This window comes from Physeter macrocephalus, chromosome 14 (assembly GCF_002837175.3).
Source record: "Physeter macrocephalus isolate SW-GA chromosome 14, ASM283717v5, whole genome shotgun sequence".
Lineage (NCBI taxonomy): Eukaryota > Metazoa > Chordata > Mammalia > Artiodactyla > Physeteridae > Physeter > Physeter macrocephalus.
Genome location: NC_041227.1, coordinates 61,708,498 through 61,719,268, shown reverse-complemented (window position 1 = coordinate 61,719,268; position 10,771 = coordinate 61,708,498). Strand labels below are relative to the sequence as shown.

General features: G+C 42.3%; 1 non-coding gene across 1 annotated transcript; it reads right to left on the bottom strand.

Annotated features, from left to right (window-relative positions):
* Positions 1 to 1,298: 1,298 nt before the first annotated feature.
* On the bottom strand, positions 1,299 to 10,771 carry LOC102985448 (acyl-CoA synthetase medium chain family member 2A). The gene is made up of 5 exons (XR_002891685.1): positions 10,587 to 10,771; positions 7,287 to 7,497; positions 5,017 to 5,226; positions 3,611 to 3,754; positions 1,299 to 1,455 (listed from the first exon to the last, which is right to left on the bottom strand). It is a non-coding gene; the product is annotated as an acyl-CoA synthetase medium chain family member 2A (transcript).

Sequence of the window (10,771 nt, the reverse complement as noted above, 5' to 3'; positions counted from 1 at the left end):
AGCCAATTTCCATTGTTTTGTTTCTCCAGGATCATGTAGTTTGTAGATTTTATTTAATGGTTGCCCCATCAATTTCCACAGGAAAAACTCTTATTTATTCTGCAAAATTCTTCATAGTTAATAGTCCCATACTGAAAATAACCCTAATGTCCACCAACAAAGGATGGGCAAAGAAGCTATGATAGAACCACAGAATGGAACACTGTACAACAAATGGAACACTGTACAACAATTGAAAAGAACAAACTTCTAATATGTGCAGCAATATGGACAGTATTCACAGAGAGTTAAGGGAAAGAAGCCAGGCACAAAAGATTACATATTGTATGATTCCACTTACATGAAGTTCAAGAAGAGGCAAAATTAATCTATGATGATAGAGGTTAATAATGAGTAACTTATGGATTGTGGACAACGACATGAGCTGTTATGGCCACTTTCTGCAGCGAAGGTAATGTTTTATCTGTATCTTGACCTGGTGGTGGTTACATGGGCATCTGTTATGGACTGAATGTCACGTCCCCCCACAATCCATGTGTTGAAGCCCTAACCCCCAATGTGATGACATTTGGAGGTAAGTCCTTTGGAAGATAATTAGGTTTAGATGCAGTCGTGAGGGCGGGGCCCCCATGGTAAGATTATTGCCCTTATTAAGAAGAGGAAGAAATACCAGGGCTCACTTTCTACCGTAGGAGCATATAGCAAGAAGGCAGCCATCTGTTACCCAGAAAGAGAGTTCTCACCAGGAACCCAACTGTGCTGGCACCCTGATCTCAGATTCCCAGGCTGCAGAACGATGAGAAATAAATGTTTGTTGTTTAAGCCACCCATTCTGTGGGATTTTGTTATAGCAGCTTGAGTGACTAATAAAATGTCTAACATAGGTAAATTATTTTCAAGCTGTACACTGAAAATAATTACACTCTATGCACACACATACACATACATGCACAGAGATGGCATCATCTCTAATATTTCATCCCTCTCTTTGGCACTCAGTTTACTACCATCTATCTGATACTTGACACCAGAGCAAGGGCCCATTAAATATGTGTTCAGTGAACGAATGAACCACGCTGCTTGTCTCCTGAATACGTTTCTTTTAACGGTGTATGGGTCTGTCTCCTTTCCCAGACCATGAGATCTGTGAGGGCAGGGACCATTTCCATCTTGCTTACTGAACACTTTCCATCCCCGTGGCAAAGGTTAGTAAAAATTAAAATAATTGAAAGGAACTGCAATAAATGCAAACCTTGGGCTCACTCTGACCATCTGGTGCAAACTGGATCTTCTCTTATCTTTAGAATGACCAGTGGGTCAAACTTTGGCAAGAGATGGATAAATATGCCTGTTCCTGGCATCCAAGGTTCCAGAAGTGAGGCCAAGATATTCACTCTCCAAGCTGTGTCTGATATAGTCCATATTATATCAGAGGCTTGCTGGTCTGTCCATATTCTGAGAGCATAGAGGAAACACATGTACACATATGTGAGTGCATGCTGGGGTGGGGGGGAGCGTGAGTGTGTGTGTGTGTGGGTAGAGGTAGGTGTGTGTACACAGGAGTGTGTGTACCTGCCATGTGTTTGCGTATGTTTGTAGGAGGGTCTTTAAGTATAAGCAGGCAGGGGAAGGACAGCTCTTCTAACCACACATCCTGTCTCAAGAGGGGGTGCCTATTCAGAAGGCATAACTCCAGCTCCCCTGACTTAACAGCTAATTGGGTCTCATCCTCATTTTACATCCAGGACTGAGTACAGTTTTTGGCCTGTGGTAACTACCTAGGAAATGTTTAATAACAAAAGACATCTAAGTGACTATTCTAACAGGTGGCCTTGCCAAGTTCAAGTTTGGCTGAGTAGACCTTTGTTGGTTCTCTTTTCTTGAAGCATCATGATTTGCCAAAGCACAACTGAGGGTCTTGTACGGAGTGAAACTTGTTCCCTTTCTCTCTTCGGGCCAGAATTTAAAGTATTAGGCTTGTCTTAAAGCAAAAATGATTTAAGCTAAACATGAAAAACTTCCCCGTGGCTGAGAATTACCACAGAATGTGTCCCTTTCTAAAGATGATTACTACTTTCAGCTCTGTAGGGAAATTAAGTCCTAGCTTAATAGAACCAGAATTTTGGGGGTGGGTGGGAATTTAGTATATTTGTTACATTTAAGTGATTTCTCTTCCCATCTTTTGCAATTACATTTTACTTACTATAGCTCTACTATTAAATAATTTCTATGAAATAATTTAATTTTCCGATGTCACATGCTCATAGGTAGGACATTTAAGTTTTTGAGGTTTTTTTTACATTAAAGCACTTTTCTAGTTCTAATAATAAAATTAACATGGCTAGCAGGATCTACCAAAAAAGACCCAGAAGATCTATTGTTAACATTGCATGACAACCTTGGCACAGTATTTTCTGACTCCACTGATGGGATTGATGTAGAGTGGAAGAAAAGTCTAAATTATGAGATCTGAGATCCAGAAATTCTGAGATCTCAGTTCATCTAATTAATCCGATTATAGATCCCTAGTCAAGGAATTTGAAAAGTAATTTTTTTAACATCTTTATTGGAGTATAATTGCTTTACATTGTTGTGTTAGTTTCTGCTTTATAACAAAGTGAAACAGCTATACCTATACATATATCCCCATATCTCCTCCCTCTTGCATCTCCCTCCCGCCCTCCCTATCCCACCCCTCTAGGTGGTCACAAAGCACCGAGCTGATCTCCCTGTGCTATGCGGCTGCTTCCCACTAGCTATCTATTTTACATTTGGTAGTGTATATATGTCCATGTCACTCTCTCACTTCATCCCAGCTTACCCTCTGATAAATTCTTAGAGGTGAATTAAGAGGGAAGAAAGTGGAGAGTCAACTGGGCAGCCCCTGTGGTGCAGCCAGTGTGGCTGGAGCTCTGGGCAGGCACCATGGGTCTGGAAAGAGGGGAGGTGCTGCAGAGCCCCCAAGGTGGAGATGGGAACTTCTTCTTCATTTTCCAGGGCAAAGGGAAGTCACAGATGATTTTCAGCCAGGAAGTCGTTCCATCAGGTTTATGGTTGGGAAAGTTCCCTGGCTTGGTATACTGTATTTGTTTTTCTCTTTCTGACTTACTTCACTCTGTATGACAGACTCTAGGTCCATCCACCTCACTACAAATAACTCAATTTCATTTCTTTTTATAGCTGAGTAATATTCCATTGTATATATGTGCCACATCTTCTTTATTCATTGAAAAATAATTTGCTGCTAACAAAAAATACCCACTTGGAATATGGATAGCATCAAAGAAAATTACCAGCACTCCAAAAGACAAGATATAGATCAGTCTGGGGGGAAATGCATATAAAACTTGTGCTAAGCATTCAACCTGGTAAATACACAGCTCAAAGCACTGAAGAGATTTTGTGATCCCATGTTGTCTACAACAGAAATGTCATACCAAAGGTCACTGGATACCCAGCTTGCTAAGCCATGCCCACTCTTGCCCCCTTCCCAGCTGTCTTTCTCAGAAGCACCACGTGGTAGCCCATTCCAAGAGAACTGGATTTGAGATCAGAAAAATCTCAAGGCCTGGTCATGTAGTTCTCTGTAGAGAGAAAGGACTCTTCTTACCCAGCATCCATCTTGGCCTTTATTCCCAGGCTTGAGTGGGAGTGTTCCACCATCTTAGGAAGGCCACTAGTCCCACTGGTGAAGTAGATGGCAGCTGCTTCTTGGCTTCCATTCTCCACACAGCAATGAGTGGTAGATGCTCCCCTGACAGAGACACAGACTGTCACCTTCTCAAATCTGCCCTGGATACCAGATGTCCTGGTGACTCATCTCTTCCCACCTTCCCCCATGCTGGAGAGGCAAGTCAGCTGACCCATTCTGGAAGGGAGGCTTATGAGTGGTTAAGATTATGAGATTTCGAGTCAGTCAGACTTGGGTTTGAAAACCACTCAAGTTTGGTACTTTGTTAACTATGTCACTCTGGACTATTTATTTAACTTCTCTGAGTCTCATTTTCCATACCTGTGAAATAGGATCAATAATACCCATCTCAGAGTTACTGAGAAAGTTAACTTTAACACAAAGGAAAGGAACAACTTGCTTGGAGAACTCAGTAAATACTAATCTGATTGTTGTTGGAAGCCACAGCATGATACCAGGTGCACAGGAGGTGCTCAGTTAGTGTAAGTTTTCCCAGTAGACTGGGAAACTTCTATTCCCTAGAAGCATCTGCACTTCTTTTGGATGTCTCCTCCAGCAACCTAATTTTGAGTCTCTCAAAGTTGCTGTTATGTTGTCTATTTCCCTGACAGTTATCTTAAAGACTATGACATTAGAGAGAAAAAGCTTATACTCTCCCTAGGAGTTCCCTAAGATATTGTCTCTAGTGTGGAGATTTCAGACATGTGACAGGGAGACTCATTCTTCTGGCCAGTCATGTTGAAAGCCTAGCTTAGGGATGCAGAAGATGGGAAAAGGAGCCTAGAAACACAGTATATCAGCCATCTTCTGTGTTTTACCTCATACCTTCTTGGCCTCACCTCTGATTCCAGCCAGCAAACAGCTCCGGGTGAGTTCCAACCCACTTGCTGTTGCTTCTACTGTGAGCCACGGGTGAGTCACTGTGTGCCCCTGGCCTTCTCTGTCACCACCATGGCATGGGACTCTGAGCCTATCCTGCATGCGTGTGTGTGCAGCCCAGAGTGTGGGGTAGATAGCGCCCCTGGGCAGCCCTCCACCAATGGAGGTTAGGGGCTGATGGGTCAATGCTTGTCAACCCTTTAGTGGATGATCCCGAGAGGCATTCTGTGAGCTCCTCCAAAGGTCCCTGCTGATCAAGCCCCACTTATGCCATGCAGGGACTCGATAATAAAGATAATCAACTCTGTATTAACTCTTACTTCCTGGTTCACTCTCCCCAGTCCCACACTCTGCTCCTCAGACTTCCTAAATAAAGAACCTGCACGTAAGTGCTTTGTTCAGTTTCCACTTTTGGTAAAAACTCAGGCTGACATGTAGATACTCACCATAGTAGTGTCTTGAAGTCCAGCCACCCATCCCGGCTTTTCTCAGACACCAGTAGCTTCATTTTCAGAAAAAAGGTCAGTCAGGTGCCACAGTGTCCACTGCCTGGGCCACTTCGTCCCCGGCCATGATGACCCTGGCCTTAGACACCTTCAGCCTATAGAGAATGTCTTTGGCTTTCATCTGGATAGTCCCGGGCATGAAGACGAGGCCTGGAGAAACCAAGTGGCTTAGAGAGAGAACTGGAAGGGAGGGTTGACTTCTCCCCTAGAGAAGCCTGATGTGAACAGCCAGTGGGGAACAACTGCGCTATAGGAGGTTGGGGTAGTGATGACCAATGGGGAGTATCAATAGCAAGGGTACTGGGGACCAGAGGGTGATTTGAACACAGATTTCCCTGGGGTTGTCAGAGCTGTAGGGGGTCTACCGAGATTAAGGAGAGAAATTGAATTGCCTGATGTTACACCATTGGTAGTCTAAGGCCAATACCACACACACACACACACACACACACACGTATACACACACACGTATACACACACGTATACACACACAAGTATACACACACGTATACACACACACGTATACACACACGTACACACACACGTATAAGCACACACGTATACACACACACACACACACACACACTCTGCCCTATAGGAGTTTGCTGTGTCCAAACACTCTCATATAGTAATCACACAAGTATACACACACGTATACACACACGTATACACACACGTACACACACACGTATAAGCACACACGTATACACACACACACACACACACACACACTCTGCCCTATAGGAGTTTGCTGTGTCCAAACACTCTCATATAGTAATTAAAATAAGGGCCTTAAAGGAACTTGGAATTGTCCACGTAACACCATGGTGCTCTAGGTTCTGACTATCTCAAGCCTGGGACATTGAATTTTCTTTGAGAAGAATACTCTTAGTTTTGTGTTTTCTATCTTAATGAGACTTTTATGACTTTGTTTTATTCTTCCGGAGAATAACTAGACTGTGTTTCTCACCTTTTGTGAAGCTGCTCTCACATGCTCTTCCTGTTCATTAGTTTCCACCCCTGGCTTACTCTTTCCCACTCTCAACACTTCAGGATCCACACTGCAGACCTGTTACTGCTTCAATTGTCCCTCCATCTCCTGCTCTGAGTTCTCCTTCCCTTCAGACCATAATCTCTCAGTGTGTCACTTCTCTCCCATGGCCTGTTCACTCTTCCCATGGGCTCTGAGTTCCTACAATTGAGTTCAGCCTTCCTCTGATAGTTCCTACTTCTTGATCACATTCATATCATCCTCCTTATTGATGAGAATACCTGCTGTGTGTGAAGAAGACCAAGAAGGATAAGTTGTAAGTGAGTGATACTGGAGTTCCTGGAGGCTCTTCCATGCATCTCCTCACTTCTCATCTCTTGCATCTAAAGGTTGATAATTCTCAAATTTCTGTCTGCATCGCAGATGTTATGCCCTTAAATCCAACTCTTCACTTCTCATCCCGTCTTTTTTTCATACTTTTTAAAAATTGAGATATAATTGACATAAAACAGTTTTATTAGTTTTAAGTGTACAACCTAATGATTTGATATATCTGTATGCTATGAAATGAATACCACAAGTTAACATCCGTCATCATACATGACTACAAAGTTTTTTTTCTTGTGATGAGAACATTTAAGATCTACTCTCTTAGCAAATTCCAAATACACAGCACAGTATTGTTGACTACAGTCACCATGCTATATCCACAGGACATATTTATCTCATAACTAGAACCCCTCATCCCTTCTTGAACGTTGCCTGGGTGCTCCTAACTCAACAGTTCCCAAGTTGAACTTGTCTTCTTTTCCCCATAGCTGCTTCTCCCCGCACTCCTCCCTTCAGCAAAAGACCACCGCATCTACCCAGCTGCCCGAGTGACTGTGACTTCTCCATCTCCCTGGCCTTCTTCCTCTACCATATGTCATTCATCAAAAAAATCTTGCTCTCAGTTTCCTCCTAACTGTCTCTTAAATCCAGCCACTTGATTCCATTTCCACCTCCCAACCAAATTGAAATCACCATCATCCTTTTTCTCCTATTTGAATTTCCCAACCCCATTCTTGCCCTCCTTCATCCCATTCTCTGCATACCATCCGGAGTGACTGTCTACAAACAGAAAACGATCACATCACTCAATCCATTTACGGTTTCCCATTCGTCACTGCCTAAGGACCCAGGACCCTTGCCGTGGCTTACAGGGTGGTCAATAACTCACCTGCTCACGTGCAGCCAAAGGTCACCAGCCACCACTCAGGCACTCAGGGCAGCACCACTGCCACACGGTCCCCACACTGCAGGCCGCACGCCCCTGGGAAGACATTGGCTGTTTGCTGGCTGAGTTCACTCAGTTGGCTGAAGTTCCACATCACTTCATCACCACCGCCACTCACCCACCACAGGGCTGGGCCGGGGGGTCGCTTGCCAGCCTGAAGAAAGAGAAGGCCTAATGAGTAAGGTGGGCTGGTACACAAGCACACTGAATAAATTCCCAGTCTTGGAACTGCCACGTGAGTGCTTAATAAGCTTTTTGATCTCAGGACCCCAATATACTCTTGAGAAGTATTACAACCCTAAAGAGTTTTTATTTATAGGGGCTCTGTCTCTCAATATTTATTATATTAGAAATTAAACTAAGAAATCTTATAAATGTGTGCTTTTAAATATAATAGTAATAAACCCATTACATATTGCCACAAATAAGATGTTTTATTGAAGAGAGAAGTATATTTTCCAAAACAAACAAAAAAATTAATGAGAAGAGTGGCATCATTTTACATTTTTGCAAATCTTTTTAATGTCTTCCTTAGTAGAAGACATTTGGATTCTTTTATTTTTCTGTACTTACTTTGTTGTGGTCTCTGGAAAATGCCTCAGTATACTTGTGAGAGGATGAGAATGAAGAAAGGCAAATATTGTCTTAGGTATATCTATCTATATCTATCTGTCTATCTGTCTATCTATCTATCTATCTATCTATCTATCTATCATCTATCATCTATCTATCTCTATGTATTTATTTTTGTTTTCTTTTTTATTGTGGTAAAATATACATAACCTAAAATTTACCATTTTAGCCATTTTTTAAGTACACAGTTTGGTGGCTTTAAGTACATTTACATTGCTGTGTAAGCACAACCGTCATCCATCTCCAGAACTTTTTCATCATCTAAAACTGAATCTCTGTATCCATTATACAATGACTCCCCAGTCACCCCTGCAACCCCAGCTCCTGGTAATTACCATTCTGCTTCCTGTCCCTACGAATTTGACTACTCTAGGTGCCTCATATAAATGAAATCACACAATATTTCTCCTTTTGTGTCGGGCTTATTTCACTTAACATGATGTCCACAAGGTTCATCTATGGTGTATCATGTATCAGAATTTCATTCCTTTTAAAAACCATTGTGTAGATATGCTAATTTTATTTATCCATTAATCTATTGGTAGACATTGGGTTGTTCCTACATTTTGGCTATTGTGAATAATATTACTATGAACGTGGGTGTGTAAATATCTCTTCAGGGGCTTCCCAGTGGCGCAGTGGTTAAGAATCCACCTGCCAAGGCAGGGGACACGGGTTCGATCCCTGGTCCGGGAAGATCTCACAGCGACTAAGCCCGTGCATCACAACTACCGAGGCTGCACTCTAGAGCTAGTGAGCCACAACTACTGAGCCCGTGCGCCTAGAGCCCGTGGTCCGCAACAAGAGAAGCCACCGCAATGAGAAGCCCGTGCACCGCAACAGAGAAAGCCCGCACGCAGCAACAAAGACCCAACGCAGCCAAGAAAAATGAAAAAACTCTTCAAAACCCTGCTTCCGATTCTGTGGGGTACATACACAACAGTGGAATTACTGGATTATACAGTAAATTGATTTTTAATTTTTTGAGGAAATGCCAAATTGTTTTCCACAATGATTGTACCATTTTACATTCCCACCAGTTTTGCACAAGGGTTCCAATTTGTCTTAGTTTTGTTTTGAAATAGTTTTGATTTCACATATTCCCCTGGAAAGAGTCTCAGGAATCCTCAGTGGTCTCCATATCGTAGTTTGAGAGCACTAATGCCAAGTCAAAGAGAAAATTTATTTGTAATTGTATTAGATACTTCAAAATTCCTCTCTATATGAATTGTCCCATTTTGCACTTTGACCAGTAACATGTGAGAGTGTCTATTGCCTCATAGCCTTGTCAACAGAGTATGCTGACAAACTTTTGTATTTAACTAAACTGGTAGGTAAAAAATATATTTCAGTGAAGTCTTAATTTGCATTGCTGTTACTATGAGTGAGGTTGAGCATTTTTTTCTTATATTTAAAGGCCATGTGAGTTCACTTTTCTGTGAACTGTCTGTTTATATACTTGCCCACTTCTATTTTTGGCTGCATCTTTTTACTCTTGATTTCTAGGAGCTCTTTTTGCGTTAGGGATATTAACTCTTTGCTGTGTTATGAATTGACTCTCTTTCCCCTGATTGTCATTATCTTTAAATTTTACTTATAATGTTGTTTTTCAATGGAAAGTTTTTTTGATATTTATGTAGCAGATTTATTAAATCACTTATTTTATGGATTCGTGATTTTGAGTCATGGTAGTAAAGACTTCATTCATTATTCTAAGGAGGTATAACTTTAAAAGGAAAGCCAGAAATCTAAATTTTTATTTGAAATTTTTCAATTTTAAAATGTTTACCAATTTTTTTTTTTTTTTTTTAAAGAGAGCCCTGCACCATGGGCAATCTTCAGCCCAGAGGCCTGGGATTTGCAGTTTCTGCGCTAAAGTTGTGTCATGGTGTTGGGTGACATCACAATTATGACTCCCTTTGAGCGCCATTCTTTTAAGCCCATGCTTACAGATCCACCTCTTCTGCTACCCTAGCCAGGATGAATCCTTTCATCCTCCATAAAGGTGCACAGAACTCAGGTAAGGGCAATGGCAGGATCAGCAACGAATGAGATAGAATTCTAGAAGTCCAGGGCAGGAAAGGAAATTTGGGAATTCCCACATCACTCTCTTTCTCTGATGTCTCATGTTGGAGTCTTTTTGACACCCCCTGCCTAGCAGTCATCCTACTTGCCTACCCCTAATGACAAGGACACATAGCTTTCTGAGAAGACTGACTCAGTCTTTGGTTGGTGCTGGTTTAATAAGAGAATGCTGACTTTCTTTTATTAAACCTAAATCTACCGCCTCTGTGACCCCAACCCACTAGTCCTTGTTTCACCGTGGGAGGTGACAACAGAGCATGTGCAGTATTTGCAGGCTAACTGTGTATCAGCTGCCTGCAGGGATTCTCAGATTGCTCCACCAGCCTCCTGGGCCCTTGCTTCTGCCAAGCCCATGTTCTCTTGCTTCTACCCTATGCTGCCTCCATGGAAGGTAAACATCTCGTTCACAGCTCTTCATAGTGCCTGACACATAATAATTGCTCAATACATATTTATTGAATGAATGGATGAATTCGTGAACTCAGCCAGATTTTTGAACTCTGTGCCTCTTCTCTGCCCCATTACCGTCTCCATGCCAGCCCAGTGATTTATCACATCACTAGCAAAGTTAAATTTGGCAGGAATTTCCTGGTGGCCCCACTGCAGCGATGCCAGTTGCCTGGTATGGATGTGGACAGTGCGCCTGGACATCTGAGTCCCCTATAGGATGCAAAGCCCCTGGAATTTCTGCAGCCAATGCATGTTCAAAC